We start from the raw sequence: 24185 nt of genomic DNA on the forward strand, positions 1-24185 counted from the left end.
TAACCGCCCCCCCAAAAAAACAAACAAACAAACAAACAAATCTTGTCATTTAAGAAGACAACTTTTTCAGGTTGAAGAAAGTAATCTCTGGAAGTCCTGTGACCCCAGAAACTTAAGACCAGCAAAGGGCAGTGGGCCAGTGCTAACATAAGTCAACCACCTGAGCCAAGGCATGCCCAAAATGGAGACGCCATCAAGCAAATATCCAGCAGCTTCTCTGGCATCATAATTCTTGCGGAACCAGGGAGACTTATGCATGGTTTGTTATTATTTACTACATTATCAGCCCCATGGAAGATGTAATCATGACATGGTCAAGAATAATGAAAGATGGTACAAAGAATAAATTTACACAGTTTCATTAAGTAAATGCCAAGGACAGAAATAGCTAAAGATACAAAGAAGAATGTTTTCTGCCCCTGTAGTTTTTCTTTCTAATACAAAACTTTGTGGTGGTTGAAAAAAATGAAAAGATATAGTACACTGAAATATCAAAGTAAGGATGTCCATTTCATCCTCTGTCACTCAGAATAAATGGTTTTTAAAATTGATTATGTACTCATTATGCTTAGTAGCTTAAAGTAAAATGCAGTGTAAAAATAACAATTAAAAAAATTATGTTAAGTCTATGCAAACATTCTTAAGTCGCTTAAGGAACATGTTTTATCAGGTAGAAATGTATACTAAAGAGGTGGTTAATTGCTATGTAAACAATACTAATACAGGTGGGAAAACAAAATATTTCTAATCTCTCCAAAAACATGGACTAGTACTTTAATAACAGAATCAAGAGTTAGTAGATGTAAGAGGTTTTGAAGTTACAATAGTATAAATATTTTTAAACATTTACTTATTTTTTATACTATTGGATTTGCCACTTAAGTTTTTTATTTAAACCTGGCATAAGAGTATATAGTTTATTTGTTTTATTGTCACAACTAATTCTTTAATTCTCATTTTATTTGTGTGTGTATATGTATACTCGTGAATGTTCTGGTATCTACAGGCACAAGGAGAAAATAATGAATTCCCTAGAGTGGAGATGCAGACAGTTGTGAGATGCCTGATGTGGATGGGGGAAACCAAACTGGTGTCCTCTGTAAGAATAATGAGTGTTCTTAACCACTGAACCATCTTCAGCCCCAATGATTTTTGCTTAATAGGACCTTTTATCAATTAGAAGTGTTTTTATTTCAGAAATAAAAGACTGAAAGAAATAATAGAATTGTATAAAGTTATCTTATGCCCTAACAACATATTTATAGTAAGAAATTGATTTGCATATGCCTAACCAGAATAATAACACTAATGTTACTAACACAAAAGTACTTCAATGAAATACTTCCTTTTTAAAAGATTTATTTATTTTGATTGTATGTGTATGAGTGTTTGGGCTACTTATAGGTCCATGTACCATGTGCATGGCTGGTGCCCCAGCAGACCAGAAGTAGGTGTTGGATTCCCTGTATTTGGAGTTACAGACAATTTTAAGCCACCGTGTGCATGGGATGAAACATGGGTCCTCTGGAAGAATAGCCAGTGCTCTTAACCATTGAACAATTTCTCTAGCCCCTAACTGTAATATTTCTTATTGTATTTTCCTTTCCTGGGAAAGACTGATTAAAAATGGCTATAAAGGTAAGTTTCTGAACCCACCCCTCAAACAGAAATGTTTTAAAAAACTGAAGTACTTTTTGAACAACTAAGAATGTTTCATGCTTTGTTGTTCAAGCGGTACATCAGTCATGGTGACTTAAGAAAAGCAAACACTCTGAATACAGAAGGAAGCATCAGCATTGACTGCATTCTTTAGTGTAATTCTTACATCTTCCCCAAGAAAATGTTTCTCTAAATTGCTTGCAAAAAACCACAAATTTACCTAAGTGAACCATAAGCAAATACTATTTTATCTAGCAATTGTTTATAGGATACAGTGCACACATGAAAATCCCATATTCTTTTTTTCCCCTTAATTTTAGTGCTGGAATGACCACTGACTGAGCATACCTGCAATTAGCAGTTTTCTGCTACATTTAGCAAAATCTTAGGCAAATGGTTATACAAATAGATTTCTCTTTTAAGAACATGTGTTCCATTTGAGTTACCTGAGAATTCTGTTGTCTGATTAATGTTCTTCAGAATAACAACAGAACTATATGACAAGGATATGTATATCCCTACACACACACACACACACACACACACACACACACACACACACGCACACACGCACGCACACGCGCGCGCGCACACACACACACACACACACACATACACACTTATTTGCTTGATGCACTTATACAGTTATAACCATGTCCTCATGTGAAGAAAATCTTGAGTCCCCATTTACTTTGTAAAGAGAGGAAATATTATTTGTAAGGATATCTTATCACTCTTACTATTGTGGGAGCTACACAAATTTCAGCTCCCCCCTGTAAGACGAATTGCTAAACGGTCTTATTAATAAAAATTCCACAGCCTGATATTGGGGTAAAGACTAAGAGATCAGAGGAATAGGAAAAGCCAAGGCTGACCTCACCTCACCAATTCCTCCAAAGAGACCTATTCCTTGTATATCTACACCTATATGCCTTTCTGTTCTGCCAACTCACTTCCTCTCTCTGCTCAGCTACATCACTTCCTGCCTGTCTGTGCAGGCCTCCAGACCTCTATGGCTAGTGCTGGCATTAAAGGCGTGTGTCACCATGCCTGGTTCTATTTCCCAGTGTGGCCTTGAACTCACAGAGATCCAGATAGATCTCTGCCTCCCAAATGCTAGGATTAAAGGTGTGTACTACCATTGTCTCTGGGAGTTCATATATGCATTAGTCCTGTTGTGCCTGGAAGACACTTTCTTTGTAGTAATCTACCACCTCTAGCTCTTACGCCTGCTCTTCTGCCTATATCCTGAGCCTTGATGGGGAGGAATTTGATGAAGACGTCCAACTGACTTAGGATCAAGTACTCCTAGCTCTCTCAATCTCTGCTCATTGTCCAGTTGTGGGTCTCTGTGTTAATTTTCACCTACCACATGAAGAAGCTTCTCTGATAAGGCCTGGAAGGCACTGATATATAGGCATAGCAATATGTCATTAGGAGTCATTTTATTACTATGTTCATTTAGCAAAATAATAGTAATGGGTTTCACCTAGGCTCATGACCTATCTAGTCTCTAGTTCTTTACCAGTGTCAGGTATGGGTTCCATCTCATAGAGTAGGCCTTAAATCTAGTCAAAAAGTGGTTGGCTAACCCCACAATAATTGCCACAATTGCACCAGTGTATCTTGTAAGTAGGTTCCTATAGTGGCTTATAGGATTTGGAGCTGGGTGATATTGGTAATTACCTCTGTCGTCTGGTAGTGTATAGAGTACCTCCAACATCATTAATGCTATTAAGTAAGAGTAAAGCTTTTAGTTGGGTACCAGCTCAGCCATTTTTGTGTCTGAAGATGTAAGTATTGTCTTTGGCAATAGGACCACACCATCAGGCTGTAGAGAGGAAAAATAACCTTGGCAATAGTCCATGATTTTTGGGAAGGTCCATGGCACTCTTCTAGTCAATGACTCAACACAGTGTAACCCTTTCATGGTACTGGATGTTTTACCTGCTAACATAAGATGTCTAGTTGAGTGATTGTCTCCCCAAGTGTATGGCGACTCCATTTAAATTTAAATTCTTTTCATGTATGTGTATTTTAGAAAGCTTCTACAGTAGTAGGTTTCTATCTTACTCTTTATTACTGTGAAGAGACATGACCAAGGCAGCTTATAAAATGAATTTAATTTGGGACTTGCTACAGTTTCAGATGACAAATCCGTAACCATTATGTCAAGGAGCATGGAAACAATCAGACAGGCATGGGTCTGGAACAGTAGGTGAGAACTTATATCTTTTCTGCAAGTTGAAGACAGAGAGGGAGAGAGGGAAAGAAAGAGACAGAGACAGTGTTCTACCAGGAACTCCTAGAAGGAAGTCCTCCCTTCATAAGCTTTTTAGCTTTTAGAGCCCATCCAAATTCCTTAGTTCAGGGCTCCTTCCTGTCCCTTCTACTGATGTCCATTATCGTATCTTCCTCTCTGATGCTCGCCCTCTGACTTCCACCTATGTGTATGTTTACAATCACTCTGGTCTACAGAGAAAATCCAGGGTAATCTTTGCATCTCAAGCTCCAGAATCATCTCTATATGGTCCATTTTTCCACATAAGGAAATGAATTCTGGAAAGTTCTTTTTGTTGGGTTACGGACCTTGTCTGACATCTGCATAGACGAATTCCATTAAACTCACAAACTAAAGTCCTTATTCCCAATGGGATTAAACTGAAAGATGGAAATTTGTAGTAATTAGGTATGGGCGAAATGGTCACAGAGTGGAGCAGTTGTGATGGGGGTAGAGCCCCATGAGAGGAGGTATCGGAGTCATCTTCATCTCAGTCCCTCTTTCCCAGCACCCCTACACCCCTAGAAATCTCTTTAAAAATTAATAACAGTAAGATCTCCAATTTGCCATGTTTGTGCCTGTGCAGTGTGTGTGTGTGTGTGTGTGTGTGTGTGTGTGTGCATGTGTGTGTGTGTGCGTGCGTGCGTGTGTGTGTGTGTGTGTGTGTGTGTGTGTGTGTGTGTGTATCTGGGCCTCTACATACTTGAGATTTGTATTTTATAAACTATTCCTTCAAATGTTCCACAGTTACACAAACTTCTTACCTTTGCTTGGCCTGTCATAATTTGAAGTAGAAGAGTCCAAAGGATCAGTTTGTCTGTAGTTTAACACATAAAAAATTTTAAATAAACAAGAGTGACTTCTGGATAAAGAAATTTTTTGTACTGTCCTTATGTAGCCCAGGCTGGTTTAAAATTCATAATTTTCCTGCTCCAGCCACCCAGCTATTAGGAATATAGACATGTACTACCATATCTGGCTTAAAGGTTTTATAAAGATTTTTGTGAGGGGCAAGAGGAATGGCCCAGTGGCTAAGAGTACTCGGTGACCTATAGAGGACCCAAATTCAGTTTTTAGCACCACATAGCCATTCAGAACCATCTATAACTCCAGTTCCAAGGGATCTGCTGTCTTCTTCTGTCTTCCAGCAGTAACAGACACACAGGTGGTACACATTCACATGTTCAGGGAAATAATCATACACATAAAATAAATGTTTAAAAATATTTGTGAAGACCCGAGATGTAGCTCAGTGCTGGAAAATCTTAACTGGCATGTGGTACGGCCCTGAATTCCAACCTTAGCACTGCAAAAACAAAACAAGATTTTGCAAATATTGGTGTTTCTATTCCTTTTGCAGTCTACATAATAAATCTTTTGGAAGACTTACTAAAAATGTGATGGGGCCATGGGTAGTCATCACTTATTAATTCCATGAACTCCTGCCTTACATGCTGACTGCCTGAGACTCTTTCTGCCCTGACCGTGGGATTTCTCCTTGTGCCACACATACCTTCTAACACTTTATTAAAACATGCTAGAGTTGTGCTTAGTATTACTGCTGTCCACAGGCCCTAATTCCTTATTCCATGCATGTGTTAACTCAAGATTCTTCCCCAAGGACAGTTACTCTGAAGTAAGGGCTTAAAGGTAAGACAGAAGAGTCAGTCCGTTCATTGCCTCTCAGTTCCACACCACTGACTCCTCAAATCTCTGCCCATCTTTCCCCATGCTCACAAGGTTTAGTGGCCTCTGCAAAAGTAGTAAAAATGTATCTCTTAAAAGCTAAGGAGCACAGCAGTCATCAGAGCCACTGGACTGTTTAAGAGACTGTGCAGCTAATTCAATGTCTTCATTAAATGCCTCTCTGTGGCAATCCTGGAGTTGATGGCTGTCTTGTGAACTGTCAGTAATTATTGTAGTTGCAATTTTATTAGTCTTGGGGAGCACAGTTATATTTTCTGCCATTTTCATTTGCAGGAAACACTGTTGTGGACTTTTCTTCCCCCTCTCCCCCCTACTTTGGTTTTTTGAGACAGGGTTTTTCTGTGTAGCTTTGGAGCCTGTCCTGAAACTCACTTTGTAGACCAGGCGAGCTTCCAACTTCACAGATTCACTTGCCTCTGCCTTCCGAATGCTGGGGTTAAAGGCATGTGCCGCCACACCCAGCATGGACTTGTCTTAATTCATGAAATGAGTTCAGACCACCCCAAGCATTACAATTAATGAATCCACACCAGTCGGCAGGACCTCATTTACAGAATATGCATGGTCCTGGTTCTGTGCTTCCAGAATCTTACCAAATAAACTCAACTTCATGTTTAGTTATGTTCTTCACTGTGAATATTTACCTTTATTCGAGTTTTTTTTTAATTATCCTTATAGAATAATGAAATTTGGGTGAACTCAAACACACTTTAAATGCACTCTTATAAAATTGTGCCTTTCGCCTGTGAACGTGGAAGCCTGAAGCATGTCTCTGTCACCGCCACCTGTGTCCCATGTCCACAAGCTTCCATATGGTCCCAAAATAGCACCACTAGCTTGGAACCACCTGTTTAAACATGTGAGTCTGTAGACAACATTTCATATTCAGACCGTAGCATCTCTTTCCCTCATAACAGTGTAGAATCCACAGTCCTTTTTTTAAAAAAATGCATTTTTTATGTATACATCATAGTGTGTGTGTGTGAGAGAGAGAGAGAGAGAGAGACAGAGAGACAGAGACAGAGACAGAGACAGACAGATTGGAGACAGAGAGACAGAGAGTCAAAGGGAAATTAGTGGGCATCTGTTGCTTTTCTCCTTCTACCTGTGACCACTCAGATCGTCAGGATTGCCATTAAGAGTCTTTACTAATTGACAAATTCACTAGCCCAAACCACTGTCCTTTAAATGGGACCAAGTCCAAATTGCACACTAGGAATTCCTTGTCTCCTCTGCACTGCAGTCGGAAAACTCACGTTGACAAAGGAAACACAGAGTCACATGGAATGGCATCCCCGGAAACTTCTAATCTCCTTACTCAAATTTAGCCTTCATGCCCTCTGGCCCTCTTGGTATGTTTTCCTAAGCCTGTTATTCTGATATTTCCTGCTGTGGTTCTGTCAGGTCATCTCTCTCTCTGCCTCAAACCTGAAACAGCTGATCTCCCATTCTCATACTGCCCTATTTCATGTCGAAAATTGTAGTAAGAGGAAGAGAATGTCCAAATATTTTGATTACTACCAGCATTGGTTACCTTTCACTACATCTCCCCATTGGGGCAACTGCTCTTCTCTGTCTCCCAAAGCTGAATGTTCTACTTGGACTATGGGTCCCATCCTCTCCCTCACTCTGGGTCCCATCTTCTTCATCCCTCTAGGTTCCACCATCTCCCTCACTCCGAGTCCCATCCTCTCACTCACTCTGAGGATTATTCTAGAAATCCTGCCTTTCTTTCTCAATAACTGCATTCATATATCATTTATTCATACACACACATTTTCACATAGGTGATTATAGATAGATGATAAATAGGTTAGATAGATATTAGATGGATAGATAGATAAACACACAATCTCTTAACTTAGCATACCTTTCTAGTTAATGTCCCATTTCCTTGCATCTTTAAGGGGAAAAGTTATCTAAGTTCATTATTTCAAGGTACTGTTGCACTCTCTTGAGCTGTCATAACTCCAATTAAGATCTGCTGAATTTGTTCTGAATGAAGTGGCCAAGAATCTTCAGTTTCTCAAATCCAATGGCAACACATAGTTTTCATTTGACTAGTGGGAGGTAAAATCTGTGTATTGTTTGAAATTGCACTTACCAAAATTGCTAAAGAAAATAAATACTGTTTGAGGTATTTATTGCCCACTTTTATTTCTTCTGTTGAGAACTCTCTATTCAGATCCCAAGCCCATTTTTTGAATGGGTTGCTTCTTTTTTTTCACTCTTTTTTGAGTTCTTTATATATTCTGGACATTAATCCTCTGTCAGATGTATACCTGGCAAAGATTCTTTTCCATTCTGGGCTTCCTCATCACCTGCTTGTCTGCAGAAGCATTTGAGTTTCATGGGATCCATCATTGGCCTTCATTTTTAGGCAAATGGAGTCCTAGTCCTAAAATCCTTTCCTACACAAACATCATGTAGGGTATTGTCTATGTTTTCCCCTACAAGTTCCAGTCTTTATGATTTCACATTTAGGGATTTACTCATTTGGAGTTAGTGTGCAGGGTGATAGATACGGGTCTGATTTCCCGCTTTCTTTCACTGCTGTGCTCTCTGCCTGGGATACTGAGTGGCATTGCTCATTCCTAGGGCCCTTCAATGTTCTTCTGATGTCATTCCGTCATAGACAGCTGCCATGACCTCTCTATATAAAATAGCATCATGACCCTGATTCATTGTCCCCTATTACCTTTTAATTGTTTATTTTCATCCATCATACAGGGCACTATATTTTCTTATTGTTTTATTTTAGTTTTGCCTCCTGTAGAATTTATACTCCAAATATTTCAGGTCTTCACAGTTTTGTCCTAGGTGATCAAAATAGTATAGAACTAACATAAACATTTGTTTTATGCAATGTCAGATAGCTAAAGTAACTTCTAGTGATAGTGTTTGAGATTTTAAATCAGGAAAGCTAGAATCTTAGGGTTTCTGTAAGAGCCAGATGGAAACTAATCAATAACGTGTAAAATTAGGAAAATTTTACGTTTTCACTTTTTAAAATGATTTCTGTATGATAGGGTCACAGCACTTCTGTTTTCAGGAACTGATGAAAAAACACCTGACATTTTGAGCATTTAGTATTACAGTTGGGCCACTTAGCAGGTAGCACATGCTGGGCTAGGAGTCAGGAAAGCAGCAGGGCTATCATGCAAGCTCCTTGCAGGAGAAAGCATCGTGAAGGTAGGTTACAAGCAGCACAATCAAGGGAAAGCTACAAAAAGGCAAATTTCCCATGAGCCCCTTGGGCCTCTGTAAGTCTGTGAGCAAGCCATGACTTGTCCTTTGTCCGGGAGGAACCTTGGGCATGGAGATAGTGTTCCACTGTACAACAGAAGGCAAGTTTACTTCAGTCTTGGAACATAGCATGTCTCCCTCAGTTTGTTTAAGCAAGGCTGCAGGGTCTGCTTCTCTACAGCCTACTGCATGTGCAAGTGCTTACTGGCATTCTTTGTGTTTGCCTGTGGGACAGGGAGAACAGGACATTGACAACGAGGTACAAATACTCTGGCTATTGCTATTGATTAAAAGCAACTGGCTTTTAGTAATGACCTTAAAAAGTCAAATGCCATTTACCCACATCCTTGAACTTGGGGAAGGCCAGTTTGTAGCTTGTATGTGGAATAAGATTTCAGAACCACAACAGTCATTAACAGTTTCGATGACAGGCGTAAGACACTGGAAAAAAAACAAAAAAACAAAACATGACTTTACTTTCATTTTTCTTTTTTCCATGTGCATGTGTTTTCACATGTATACGGCACCTGTGTATCTGTGTGCATATTTGGGTGGAGTATGTATTTTGAGAATATAAAAGATGAGAACCATGGACTGGTAGTGAAGATTTGTGAGCAATCCATGGAGATGGTAGTAGACATTTCGACCAAATTGAAGGGGTGATGGAACAATAAATGTTCCTTCACTACCGATCGTTGATGAGAAGAAACTCAAAAGTTGGATGCAGGCAGACAGTACTGGGAAGCAGGCTCTAAGCTATCACTAAAATGGGATGTTATTGCAGTTCACAACCATGTTTGGCAGAGAAACATGCTAGGCAATATGATGGCCAGCTCAGATCCACTGCATTGTAGAAACCTTTACTAAGCCTCACCCTAGGCTAGCAAACAGAGTAGAGTAAGTGTTTGAACTTTGGCTGGTTCTCTTGGAATATGGGAGATGGAGTATAATAAAGGAAGAATGACAGTGGCTGAGCCATTGTGCTGCCCAGTCTTCCCCAGTTCGTTAAGCTAGCTGGCTGCCAATGCACCTGGCTTGAGGTTACTTTGAAAGCAGTTTAAGGACTCAGATTGATATTTCTATTGTTTAGGGTTTTTGCTGTTTGCTTGTCTTTTGTTTTCCAGTGGATGCTGGTTTCTTTCTTTAAGAAGTATTTTCCCTCTCAAGAAACTTACTCTGTGATAGTGAAACTCCTCGGGAAAACTTGGAAGAGGCACTTGATGAATGCTCTGGTTTTTCACTGCTGTGATTTGACTTAAAAGCTAAAAAGGAACTTCTGGGGTGAAAGAGAAACAGACCTGATGAAATCTATCTCCCTGGGAAGTTTCCTTAATATGATAGCTGATCTTCATTGCCAGCCTGACTGGATTTAGAACCATCTAAGAGATAACGAGGCACAACAGAGTGTATCTATGAAGCATTTCCAGAGAGAACTAAAGGTCAGACAACTACGTGATGCGATTGACACCATCACACAAGACAGAATCAAAGGGGGAAATGGGGAAAACCATCCAGTTGTTGGTATTTCCCTTTTTCTGCTTCTAGTCCCCCGTGAAGAAACTTATCGTCTATTCTCTTTAGCAGTCATGGTGTTCTGCCTAAGCATATATAGTGGAGTACCATGTACTGAACCCTTTGGGACCATTCCCCACTTTAGGTGATTCCTTCAGGTATTTGATCACAGTGGTAATAAAAAAAAAAAAAAAAAAAAAAAAAAAAAAAAAAAAAAAAAAAAAAACTCATCTCGCCTTTTTGATTTAAAAAAAAAAAAAAAGGCCAGAGTCTAGCCAATGTTAGTGGCACACAGAATTGCAGGAGGTCGCATCAAAATGAACTCCTTTCCAATGTTGCCTTGCTATACACCACAGGAGCCTGAATTTGTCAGAGGATGGGAACATAGTGGTCTTGGCTGGAGAGCAATGTGGCTGAGCTGCTGATCCCAGAGTTCCGTGATAGAAGCAAGAGGGTCTTGCATCACAATATGGAGTGCTAGAGAGATGAAAACACTGGGAGCTAAGCTAAGTTACCAAGCTGCTGTGATGTTGCGTAAGGTTCAAGGTACAATGACTCCCCCACCTCTACCCCAATCTATCTCCTCTTATGTCTGTATGGCTTTCTTCTTCTTATCTCATAAAGCTCAAGATTGCCTTAAATTCCCTCTGTAGCTAAGAATGACCTTACATTCCTGATTCTCCCACCTCCACCCCTAGAAGGGCTAGGACTATAGCCATAGACCATTGTTCAAAGTTCAGTCTTTATCTCTTCTTTTACCTCAGCTGGTTTAAAGAGAAAGCATAGTTTTAGTGGAGTTAAGGTGGCTCTGTCCTCATCATGGAATCAAGATATATAGAATGGTTAGAAATTTTGAAAAAAAAGAAACATCAGACTTCCATGGCATTCTCCTCTGTTGACCTATGGCAGAAAAAAAATGTGACTAGATTCAGCTAATGGGCTTTGAAAGATGTTCCAAGTGGAAATAAGAAGCAAATGTGAGCTGCCAGGGTGTTCAGTGTTCTTTTGTAAGGTGTTTCCAAGTCTAAATGTATGGGAGACATTATGTATTACATGATTATATTTCCTTGGTGGTTGGGCACTATATTCTTGTCTGTCTTGTCTGGGAAGAGCTGAATATAGAGAACATCTAATGAGGTACAGAAATTGTTATGACTCTTGCATCCCTCTCCTCCCTAAGGCAAAAAAAATATCTCGCATAACCTCTTAGAAAAGAAAGGAAAACCATTTCCTTAATGAAGGGTTTGAGGTAGGAAGAATATTAAGACATGCAATAGCTCAGTACAAAAACCTCTGATAGTTAGAATAAAAACAACTAGCAGTAGTTCACAGAGAATTCAATCACCAGTTCCAGTCAGTTACTACTCCCATAACCTGGGCAGTTATAGACATTGTGTGTGATTGACCCCACTGAGCAGATTGATAACACTTGCTGTGTGGTCTTCTGCATTGGCCATCCCTATTTTCCTGTATCCAAGGACTCTGGCTTCGTCTCACTTACACGGCAAGGTCTCCCACTTATGCTGTTAGTGCTCCCCAAGGTGAACTTGAACCTCCCCTCTATTTACCATTAGTCAGTGAGCCAGGGTTTATCACAAGTGCTTCAATATTCAATTTCCAAAGTGTCCCCTATATCCATGGTGTCACCAGTCAGAGCACTCATAAGTGTTATGCTTACTGCCTCAAGCATTAACACACACTTCTTCCACCAGGGGTGATGGACAAACCCTGACAAAGTGCAGAATATTGCTTATAAAGCAGTGGTTTTGAACTGTGGGTAGATTTACAGTGTTGTCTTGCAGTTGGAAAAACTGCAGTCTCTCCAGGGACTAATACATTATTGGACACTTTAGGAACTGGGGCCTGATTGGGCTCTTTAGAGAATAGAGGCTGATTGCACTACTGTGCTTAGCCCTTTAGAAAGCCAATCTGTCAATCAGCTCCTTTTGAATAAGGCCAGAGTCAGCAGTCTCTGTCCGTTTTGGAGTCCTGTAACCCTAATAACAGCTTTGAATGACCCACGCTTTGCCACATTGAGCCTCTGGTGAAGACAAATGGCTTTCATACAGAAGTTCCTCTTTCAAGTTTTGTCATCTTGTCATTCCCTCACTGTCACATTTTCAATTCACAACTGGGATCCCCGCCACACCTGTACACTAATGGGTTGGCTGATTTGAGTCCAAACAGCATCTCTTCAATTACTAAGGCTATCCATTTTTGTTGGTCCTATAGGAAATGAGCACCGTTCACTCTAATCTGTGGTTCTAACCCATGGCCAGTCTCTGTGCTCTGGACAGTAAATCCTTGGAGATCATTGTTACATTTTTACTGATGCCTACACTGTTTCAGTGGCCTCAATGTTTGACATGTCACTTAGAAAAAAAAACAGGCCAGCAAATTCAAGATATCTCTCTTTGAGAGCTAGAAGAGGGGCAGTGGTTCACAGCTACAAATTATAGTGTTGAGATGGGGCTATACAGAAAGACCCTGCTTTTTGGTGAAACCACTATAATTAAGGACCCAACCAAGTCTGCCCTACCCAAACTGTAATTTTTCCCATCAGACATTGACTGTGTCCTACATTTCTGGTGCAGAGGCTGTTGCTCTGAGCTCGGCTTGTGGCTCCTGCTAACTATTGGTTAGAGTGTTGCCCATTGCTGGAAGACTAATTACGGATCCTCTTGTCCCTTTTAGACCTGCTGGTAGTGCTTTACCACTATTCCTACGATTGCAGGTCACATTATTGCCACTCTGACATCATCATTTCTGGCAAGCAAATGCCATTCAGCTTGAAGAATGAACAGAAAGGACAGCTATGACTGACTGACTTTATACAAACTCTCAACCAGCACTTTCAGCCAGTTAGGGAGCCATGTGAAAAGTCCTAAGAATATTTTAACAAAAGCAATATAGGTAATACTTGGCACCCACACTGTAAGCAATGGTGTCTTTTCAGTAGAAACTCTCTTAACTTTTCTCTTTAGACACAATATTTATGAGTAGGCTTTAGCAGTTTTCTGTACCTTGGGTGTCCTCCAATTAGAAATGGTGGGACAAAATTGATCCCTGACTTCTGCTGAAGTGATCCATGAGGTTCAATGTGGTGCTAAAAAAAAATCATCAAATTGGTTTCTGCTCACTGACCATGGTTGCTTTAGACAGAAGGATTGAGCCAGTATTTTCTATTTAGAGGACTATCCCAAGTCTGTGCAAATGCTAAGACATGCTGGATTAATGCTTTGAACAAGCCAAAAAGTCAATACAGAAGTGGATGGCTTTTGAGATCTGTTTAGCTAGTTGGGACTAGGAGCCCAAGGAGCTTGTTTGAATTCACTAATTTTTCTTGGAGCATATTGGTTACTGAACTCAGTCTAATGCTACATAAGACAGATTGGAAAGGAAGTATCCCCAGCTCCTCTCAGTCAGGTTAAGAAGAGTTGCTCTGGATTGGCCTCTTCATGAAACTTCCATCTGAAGCCAGAATGGTAAAGTAATGAGGAACATGTACCCTAAGAAGAGACCCTTCACAAGACCCTCACACATCTTCATATCTTGTGAGAAATATTCTAATTTACTCTGTCCAGAAAACAGGGAAAGTAGAGAACTTTGCTCATTCTGGTACAAAGGACAAACATGTTACTGTTTAGAATGGTAAAGACAGAGTTTCTGTTCTAATGCTGGCTATTGATTATAAAAACAGGGTTGCCAAAACTTACATTTCCTCTTCTGTATCCATGGCTACTCCTGAGAAGGTGTCCTTTGGTCATACTTTGCTGCCTGTCATCTAACATTAACACTCAGGAAAACAGAAGAAAAATGAAGTTATTATTTTGACTAACAAATGTGGTTTATCTCTGACTAGTAGTCCAATGAATGACTTCTATTTCCTTCCATGCCACTGTAGCAGGACAGCACTCACATCATTCAGAGTTCTTCACAAGTTCCAGTAGATGCAAGTTATATATTAGCCTGATGCCTCTATTTGAGAGAAGTTGTCCTGTTTATATGAAAGTGTATCATCTGGTTGATTTTAGAGGGGACTGTGGGAGGTTCAGTAAGAAACATCTCTAAAATGATGTTAGGGCAGAGAGGCAAGAATAAGAGTTTCTAAATTGGCTGTATTATTGCCAAAAGGTTTACTACATTTAAAAAAGATGGATGAGTTGTCAGAAAGTAAGATGATTAAAACAAACAACAGCAACAACAAAAAAAAAACAACAACAAAAAACCAAGGACTGATGAAAGAATAGTTCTCAGCAGCCAAGGTCCTGTTGAGATCCTGAGCAGTTCTATAAGGACCATTATGCAGCAAAGTGTCTATAGAGTTACCACACTCCTACAGTTGAGAAGTGCTATTTGTTCAGTAGTTGATGTGGTGAGGACCCATCTAGCCTTACATAGAAAAGGCATCAGGGTTCACCAGGATTTACTCAAGGAGAAAGAGGGGCAGCTATCAGTTTTCTGGTTTTGTCTTTCAGATGAAGCATTGCGGACCACATTCACCAACCCATTCCAGCCACATCAGCTTGTTCTGTTTCATTCATAAAGTATGAACTTTCTCCCATTATAGGGGATCTCACAGGCCATTCTTTCAGTTTGATGTGTTCCTTCCTGTGATCTTTGTCTTGCACCTCCTGAGTCCATTCAACAAACCTTAGGCAAGATCCTACATGTGACATTTGTTCTCTGTTGTTTAGATAAAGTAAAAGCCAACAGAAAAGCAACTATGTGTTAATAAAAATTCCTGTTCTCAAGTAATTTATACGCTAGTGGAATTTGGGAGCACAGACTATCCAGTATACAAATAAATGACACAAACGGTGTTTCAAAAGGTAACAAATACTACCAAGAAAAAACGAACTAGTGTCCTGGCTAGCTTATTGTCAGCCTGACACAAGCTTGAGTCATTTGGGAGGAGGAACTCTTGAGGGAAAAAAAAGGCTTCATAAGATTTGCCTGTAGGCAAGTATGTTGTAAATTTTCTAAATTAGTGTTTGATGTGGGAGGTCCCATTGCATTGTTGGTGGAACCAACCTGAAGCAGGTGGTGGTCCTGGGGTATGTATGCAAATGGGCTGAAAAAGCCAGAAGCAAACCAGTAAACAGCATTCCTCCATTGTCTCTGCACTGGTTGCTAACTCCGGGTTCCTGAATTCCTGCTCTGACTTCACTCAGTAATGGACTTTTAAACTGTAAGCTGAGAGGAAACCATTTCTTCCCCCAAGTTGCTTTTGCTGGTTTTTCACAGCAATAGAAACCCTGAGTGTGATGGTTATTCTTAGTTGCCAATTTGACTACATCTGGAATTAACTAAAACCCCAAAATACCTGAACACACCTGTGAGAGGATTTTTTTTCTTAATCAAGTCATTTAAAGTAGGAAGATCTACTTCTAATCTGGATCTTTGAGTTAGGAACCCACACTTTTAATCCAGATTTTTTTTTTTGAGGTGGGAAGACCCACCTCTAATCTGGAGCACATTTTCTGCTGGAAACCTATATAAAAATCATGGAAGAGTGTTACACAAAATCTATAGTAGTCTCTTAATAAAAAAAAAACAACCCAGAACCAGATATTGGGGTAAATGCTGAAAGATCAGAGAGAGGCAGGAACAAGCCACTGCCATGTCTTACCTCACCAACTCCACAAATCCTCTGTCTGAAAGCCTAAGTCCTCAGCCAAAAGCGCTCTCAGCAGAAAAGCTTTAGTTCCTGTTTCCTGATGCCATATATACTTTTCTCCACCCAGCCATATCACATCCTTCCTAGCACTGGGATTAAAGGCATGTGACTTCCAAGTACTGGGGTTAAAGGTGTGTGCCACCACTGCCTGACTCTGTTTCTCTCTTAGACTGAATCAATTTCATGTAGTCCAGGGTGGCTTTGAACTCAGATCTCTGCCTCCTGAATGCTAGGATTAACAGTGTGTGCCACTACTGCCTGGCCTCTATGTTTAATCTAGTGGCTTGTTTTGTTCTCTCATCTTCGAGCATATTTTATTAGGGTACACAATATATCACCACAGAAGAGAGATGACCCCTCTTTTTGTGTGCTTCCTGCTTCTCTAACTAGCAAAGCATGTCCATTCCTTCTCTGGCATTAAAGCCTACTTCTTTGGGATTCTGGCATATATTGAAGACCAGAGGAGATATCCAGTCTCAAGAACTGAACAATTACTATATTCGTGGACCTTCCATACATAGGCCACCATTTTTGGATTGCCTGGACCACAGCCCTTAAGTCATTCTAATAAATCTCTCTCTCTCTCTCTCTCTCTCTCTCTCTCTCTCTCTCTCTCTCTCTCTCTCTCTCTCTCTCTGTGTGTGTGTGTGTGTGTGTGTGTGTGTGTGTGTGTGTGGAGAGAGAGAGAGAGAGAGAGAGAGAGAGAGAGAGAGAGAGAGAGAATCATTCTATAAGTTTTGTTATCCTAAAGAACCCTGAGTAATACTCTAAAACAGCCAGAGGGAGCAATAGTAACAGGTAATCAGGTAGTTGACAGGGAAATTCTAATAAAATATTAAAAACATCTCATGAGTAGCATGAGAGCAAAGAGCATTACAGGTTAGGGAACAAGTGATGTGTAGATATCTGGAGGAAGCCAGGTCAGAGTCAATTAAGTCAGAAGTACAGAGGTCTGTGCTCTGATGAACTTCAGGACCAGCATAGGCATGAGGTAGAGAGAGGGATAGGGAAGGAGCAGAAGTCATGAAAGTACTGAAGCTGAATCACACTGAACCTCGGCATCCTTATAGAGAACATAGGAGTTTCTATGTATCAAATGGAGTAGAGTTCATAGATTCTAACAAGATGGAATGATGGGTGATTGAACTGACAAAGGAAAACAGAAAGCATGGGCAGGACACAGCTTCAGTTGTGTTCTCCTCTTTTAGAGAGAGTCAGATGGCTACAGCTACACAGTGCGGAAGTAAAAGGATGGCATATGTAGGACTGCATAAAGTTTCTCTTCCAACGGAAGGAAAGGTAGCGTAAACAGATTTGGATAGATTTGGTAATGAATAAGGAACACTCCTCCTAATCACATCTACATTTTTCATGAAACAAGATCAGAACTCTCCGTAGATGGTGAAAAAAAGTTGTAGAGCTTTGTTTAGAACTAGAAAGAAGTTGACTAGAAGGCTTCGCACTGTTGCTAGTGGCATGAAGTGTCCTCTGGAGGTTTGCAATCCGTAGTTTCTTGAGTCTCTTTACTGCGGTAGTAGATTTTTTTCCAGGCTAAATTCAGTGCCAGGTATGGAATAAGCAGGTAATTTATAACACAACATGGATATCATCCCTTAGAGATGTCTCTCAACACTCTCGAGGGCCACTCAAGAACACGAGCATACTTTAATTCTGTGCATAGCATTGTATCGAGTATTTTGTTGTTGACTTAGCTTTCTGAGTAATACATTTTTCCTCACATGGAAGGATGAGAGAAGAGCTGTTTGCTTCTCTCACACAGCAAAGTTTGAAAATAGTGCTGGAATAAAGTAAGTGTTTAAATGTTCATTCCCTTTAAGACTACATCGATATAGGTGTTATGTGAATACAATTTTTGGCTGAATAGAATTTCTCTTGTTATTTGGAAAGCATAATGTAATGGTAATAAATAGTCATTGATTCCACAGACCACCACACATTTCTGCTTATTTCTAGCTTTTTATATTCTAGAAAGGGAAAAAATTCACATGGACAGTTCATTATTGAATTTCTCCCTTAATGGATGAGTTTCCCCCCCCCCCACTGGAAAAGAGGAAGGGATGAAGGTTGGCCAAACAGGTGATAAGAATGGATCCATCTGTGGTTGGAAGCAGAGGTTGTAAGCTAGAGGGGTCGAGTAATAGGCCCTTTTCCTGCTGTGCTGATAAATTGGCATGGTAGAAGCCAGGTGCAATGGTTCAGGCCTGTAATCCCAGCACTTGGAAGTCTAAGGCAGGAGCCATGATTTTAAGGCAAGCCTGGACTACAGTGTGAAACATAGGCTCAAAAAAACAAACAACAACAAAAGACACAGCAAAAGACCTATTAACATCTCAACATAAGCAAGTAGCGAACATTTTTAAAAGTGAAAAGCATAGCTTAAATGAGCTTTATTATTTTTTTGTCTTCAGTCATTTTCCTATGTATAAGATAAGAGAAAGGGATTTATAGTCCAGTGTTAAGGATTTAGTAAAAATATATTGGTAGGACATGAGACATAACAGAGTCCCTAATCCTACCATGCAAATAGGAATTGGACTGGATGATCTTTTATTGAGTTTGCACTTACATCAATGCTGGATAGACATGGGCATGTATACTAATGTTAAAACATTCAAAGGGTACTTTCTACCATTAGTGCATAAGTGATAGGATTAGTTCTGTTTATCATTATAAATGTATACTTAAAAGCAAATTATTGCATTTGTCTTTGTAAGTCTACATGACCATATTCACGGAGCTATCCATGTGAAGACATGTCATCTTTGAAATTTCCTTCTCTAAAAATGTACATTGGTATCTCTACCATGGAATGGGAAAAAATAGAACAGATGGTAATGGTGAGTTCACTGGTAATTCTTATATAATATTTATTAAAAGCAAGTTATGAGCATTGCTCTAAAATGAAATCTTTATTCTGTCAATCTCTGCCAAGAGCTGAAACATTTTCTATGCCTGCTCTCATCTAATCCATTCTTCACATGGTGGTCAGAGGTCTGTTTTAAAAATGGAAATGTTCCTTATGGCTGAACAATACTCGTGTGTGTGTGTGTGTGTGTGTGTGTGTGTGTGTGTGTGTGTGTGTGTGTGTGTGTTTGAGCGCACATGCACACACTCGGGAAGCATATGTATACAGGCATGGCCACACAGGTCAGAACAGGAGGACATTGGACATCCTGCTCTATCATTTCATGCCTCATTCCTTTGAAGCCAGGTATAGTGGTATGAATGAGAATGTCTTCTATATAGGCTCATATGTTTTAATGTCTGGTTCCCAGTTGGTGGACTGTTTATGAGGTATTTAGGAGGCTTAGGAGATGTGGCCTTGCTGGAGGAGATGTGTTACTGGGATGGGAGGGAGAGGTTTCAAAAATCCATGCCAGGAACACACTCTCTCTGTCTCTCCATCCATCCATCCATCCATCCATCCATCCATCCATCCACCCACCCACCCACCCATATCCATCCATCCATCCATCCATCCATCCATCCATCCATCCATCCATCCATCCCTTCTCTCTCTCTTCCTCTCTTCCTCTCTCTCTCTCTCTCTCTCTCTCTCTCTTTCTCTCTCTCTCTCTCTGTCTTTCCCTTTGTCCCGTCCTCCCTCCCTCCCTCTCTCCTGCCCCCACCCCTGTCTCTATCTCAAAGTTTAGATGTAAGAGCTTAGCTACTGTTCCAGTGGCCTGCCTGCCTGCCTGCCAGTCTGTTGCAACACTCCCAACCAAGACAGTTATAGACTTAACCTCTAAAACTTTAAACAAGCCCCCAAGGAAAATGCTTTCTTTTACAAGCTGCCTTTGGTCATAGTGTCTTTTCATGGTAACTGAGACATTAGAGCTAGTCAGGGCCAGTAAGCCCCCATAATCCTCCTGTCTCTGACTACCACAGCTCTGGGGTTACAGGCACATGTACAGCCACACCAAGCCTTCTTTTTCTTTACCTTCTTCTTCTTCTTCTCTTTTTTTTTTTTTTGAAACCAGGTTTCTCTATGTAACAGTCCTGGGCATCCTGGAATTCACTCTGTAGACCATGCTGGCCTCGAACTTGGAGATCTGCCTGCCTCTGCCTCCCAAGTGCCACACCAAGCTTTTCATGTGTGTGCTGGAATCTGAACTTGTTCTCATCCTTATGCAGTAAGTATCTTACCCATGGTGTCATCTCTCCAAACCCTAAGAAAATTTCTAGTTTAATATAACTCTCGGTCAATCCTTGCTTTTCTTTCCAGTGCTATTAGAGTTCTATGCAGGACATCATCTATGCCGATATCCTTAAGTATGTTTTTCTAGTGCAGTGGTTCTCAACATTACTAATGCCATGACACTTTAATACAGTCCCTCATGTTGTGGTGACCCCCAACCATAAGATTATTCTGTTGATATGTCATAACTGTAATGTTGCTACTGTTATGAATTGTAGTTTAAATATCTGGTATGCAGGATATCAGATATGTAACCCTCACATGGGTCATGACCCATAGGTTGAGAACTCCTGCTCTAGTGGTTTCAAGGTTTCAGCTCTTAAATGAAGGTCTTTGACCCACTTTCAGTTTATTTTTATCCAGGGAGAGAGATAGAAAACTCATTTCATTTTCCTATATATGGACATTGAGTTTCCTCAGCACCACTTGTAGAAGAAGCTCTTTTTTCATCATCATCATCATCATCATCATCATCATCATCATCATCATCATCTTTTTTTTTGGCATCTTTATCAAGACGATTGTAGCCATTTACTTCTAGACTCCAATTCTATTCCATTGGTCTATATGGCCATTTTTGTTCCATAACATATCCCCCCTCATTGTTACTCCGTTTTTATAGCATATTTAAAAATCAGAAATAATGATGCCTCCAACATTGTTCTTTTTGCTCAGGATTACTTTGGCTGTGGGGGGTCTTTTGTGATTCCATATGAATTTTAGGATTTTTTTTCCCAGTTTGTTCTCTTACCCCCTTCTCTGCCCTCCCTTCAATTTGTCTTGTTGCTTATTTAATATTTATTTTATGTACAATCACATGTGTGTATCTTGGGGGTGGTTTATGCATGGACATTGCTGGGAAGGTAATGTCCGATCCCCTGAAGCTATATAGTTAATGGGTGATTGTGAGCCACCTGACATGGATGTTGTAATCTGAATCTGAGCCCTCAGCAGGATCAGTATGTGTCCCTAACCTCTGAGACATCTCTCGAGTTCCCCTTCCCTTTTGTTGAAGTTCTCACTCTGGCCCAGGCTGACTTGAAACCTGTGACACTCTTACGTCCTCCTCCTGAGGCCTGGCATTATAGACCTATAGCAACATGTCCACATTCATTTATCTCCTAGTTCTTGGTATTTTGATGGTGAGTGCATTGAATCTGTACATTTGCTTTTGGTGATATGGTTATCCTGGAAGTATGAGTCATTTACAGGAAAATTAATGAAGTAGTGATCATTATGTTAAGCAATATATACCATATGCAAAAGACAAGTATCACATGTTTTGACTAATAGTGAAGCTAGAATAGTTTTTCAAAAGGTGATGTGAAAATAGTAAAATAGCAAAGGGGCTACTAGGGTTCAGGGGACCGAGGGGGAAGGAAAGGGAGGAGAGACAAAAAGAGCATTGTGGAGATGTTAGGTATGACCCAAGCATGATATATACATATATGAAAATATCAAATTGAAGCTCACTAATATGTACAATTACAGTAATAATTATAATAATAAATTCAAACTCAAATCTAATGGTGCCAGTCTCTATTTAAAAGCCTCAGTAAGTTGCTCAGTAGTGATGCCTTGAAGATTTTCAGGATTCTTGATAGTATGAACCTCAACCCTGACTCCACCTCTGTGGCCCCCTTCTTGTCTTACCCAGGGGAGACTAACTTCATTTTCTCATCACTGCACGCTTTCCTCTCATTTAGGTTTCTATGAAGAGACCTATGGTCTGGCCATTCCCAGGGATCCATCATGTATCACAAGGAATTTTTCCAGTTCTCCTTCCCAGATGCTGGATGTTCATATACTCACAAGCAGCCAGAATTTTTTTCAGTGATCCCCTTTACTTTTTATTCTTAAGTTCTTTGAAAACAGGGACTATGGTCTGATACGTTTCTTGTAATAACCCTAATGTGTTCCATCAAGCTTAATTCATGGTAAATGTTCCAGATACCAATGCTGAAAAGTATACATTTTGCCCATTGTAAGAGATTTAAAATAAATTATTTTAGTTACCATTCCTGTCCATAGAGAGATAATGGGCACATATAGGCACAGATTATTTTTACTACTCTTGGGATGGTTTGAATGTTTTGAATGTTTCCAGTTCGTATCTCACAGCATCATTACATTAATGGCTTCAATTAGGCATCTGTGTGAGATCCTGTCAGGTTGGTAAACAGTCTCTTAAGATTTACTGGCTGTTAAACCAAGTGAATCTACAGTTAAAAGACAGACCTGATGTTAGCAAAATGGACTGGGCTTCAAAACATGAAGAACCATTCTTAGAAATGCTATGTTTTATTTCCTCATGTGGCGGTACAAGGCTTGGCCGCTCTTCCTTGTGGGATGGCAGAGGTTATGAGATCTGTTCTACAGTACGCTGAACACTGTAGACAGCTTGTGGTACACAAACTTTCTCCCTCTGAGCCAGTGATATGAGCTGCCTCAGTGGAACCTATTACCACATCATGAGTGACACAAAAACAGAGAAGGATTTTCGCTAAATGTTCTGAGAGACTGGGGGTGACACCGTTTCTTCGTGGTTCCAGGCATGCTCAAATGATGACACTGATTCCATTTCCATGAATGACAGGAGCTTTTTAAACAAGCATATGTGAAGCTGAGCTAGAGGGTTGAAATTCCTGGCAACAGCAGGAACGGGAGGTGCGGTTTGCCAAAGCCATCTGCTTAATTTCCCTAATAATCTAACACCTGCTAGGGAGACTCATCTTACACCCCAGTTGGCTGACAACTGTGGAAACAGTAAAAATAATTTCTCTCAAGCCCCCACCCTCATCACCAGGAGAGTGGCTTCCAATTTACCTGTTCAAACTAAAAGGTCCTCATCTCTCTTAGGAGCATCATCTCTGAGTTGTTAAGCTCTGGTTCCTGTGTGCCTGCGGGGTCTTGGAACATTCTCTTTGAAAGAAATGACTGATTAAATGGCAGGCATTTGAGAACAATAAACCATTCACCTGGCAGGACTCCTCATCCATGTTTCTAGCATTCATGACTGGAGATCTGGAGGAAGTCCAGAGTAAAAAGAAAGCAGGTTCCATAGATTACATATTGACCAAGATCAAATATGCCCTTCACCCAGACATTTTCCCCCATGGTCAAGAGGAAGTCTGTAGTGAAAGAATGCAGGTGATATAATGTAAAATTTATCATTATTTAGATTACATAGTGACCAAGATGAAATATGCCCTTCACCCAGGCATTTTCTCCTAGATATTTTTGGCTGGTTTTCAAAGATCCTCATAATCATAGTTTGTTAAAGACCCAATCACCCTGTGTGGAGGGGGAAACAAGGTTAGCGGGCAGACAGGGTGAGCCAAGGCAGTCAGCATGCTTGGAAACATTCCCTTTCTGAATTAGTCTATATTTGTAGAAAATAGAAACACTTAAGTAGCCATAATTTACCAGTTCTGACTGCTTTACTCCATCCAAAGGATGACATTCTTTAATTGAATTTCAGCCTGGCACACATTAGTTCTTTAAAAAAGGACAATAATTATATGAACAGTGTTTATTAATATCATTTCTAATATTATTTATAACTGATGCATAAAAGCACAAACATATATATATATATGTATATATATATATATAAAACGTACCATATATGTTCCATTCACATATGAACTGCCTAATGTCTACATCTACATCAGGTTAGATATACTATCTTCTTAAACATTTATCATTTCTTCAAAGGTTTTTTGAATGAACAACACATTGGTATACATAAAGCAAATTTTATATTTAATACTAGTGATGGGAAGAGGATGTTGAAGGGGAATGAACAATTTAATAATAGGTTTTTTTGTTCTGATTGATTTTAGTTGTATATTAAGACCCAATATAGGCAACAGCTCTTA

At 40.0% G+C, this 24185-nt stretch overlaps 1 long non-coding RNA gene across 9 annotated transcripts in view; it reads left to right on the forward strand.

Annotated features, from left to right (window-relative positions):
• Window positions 1-10877: 10877 nt before the first annotated feature.
• LOC121823360 (uncharacterized) overlaps window positions 10878-24185 on the forward strand; it is a 57362-nt gene continuing 44054 nt past the window's right edge. For 3 of the 9 annotated variants that reach the window (XR_013045330.1, XR_013045339.1, XR_013045341.1), the window contains exon 1: window positions 10889-10951. This is a non-coding gene — a long non-coding RNA (uncharacterized LOC121823360). Of the gene's footprint in view, window positions 10952-18817; window positions 18944-24185 lie in introns of those variants that run through there. The other 6 variants (XR_013045329.1, XR_013045338.1, XR_013045337.1 and 3 more) reach the window with 5 other exon arrangements.

Source organism: Peromyscus maniculatus, chromosome 17 (genome assembly GCF_049852395.1).
Source record: "Peromyscus maniculatus bairdii isolate BWxNUB_F1_BW_parent chromosome 17, HU_Pman_BW_mat_3.1, whole genome shotgun sequence".
NCBI classification, from domain to species: domain Eukaryota; kingdom Metazoa; phylum Chordata; class Mammalia; order Rodentia; family Cricetidae; genus Peromyscus; species Peromyscus maniculatus.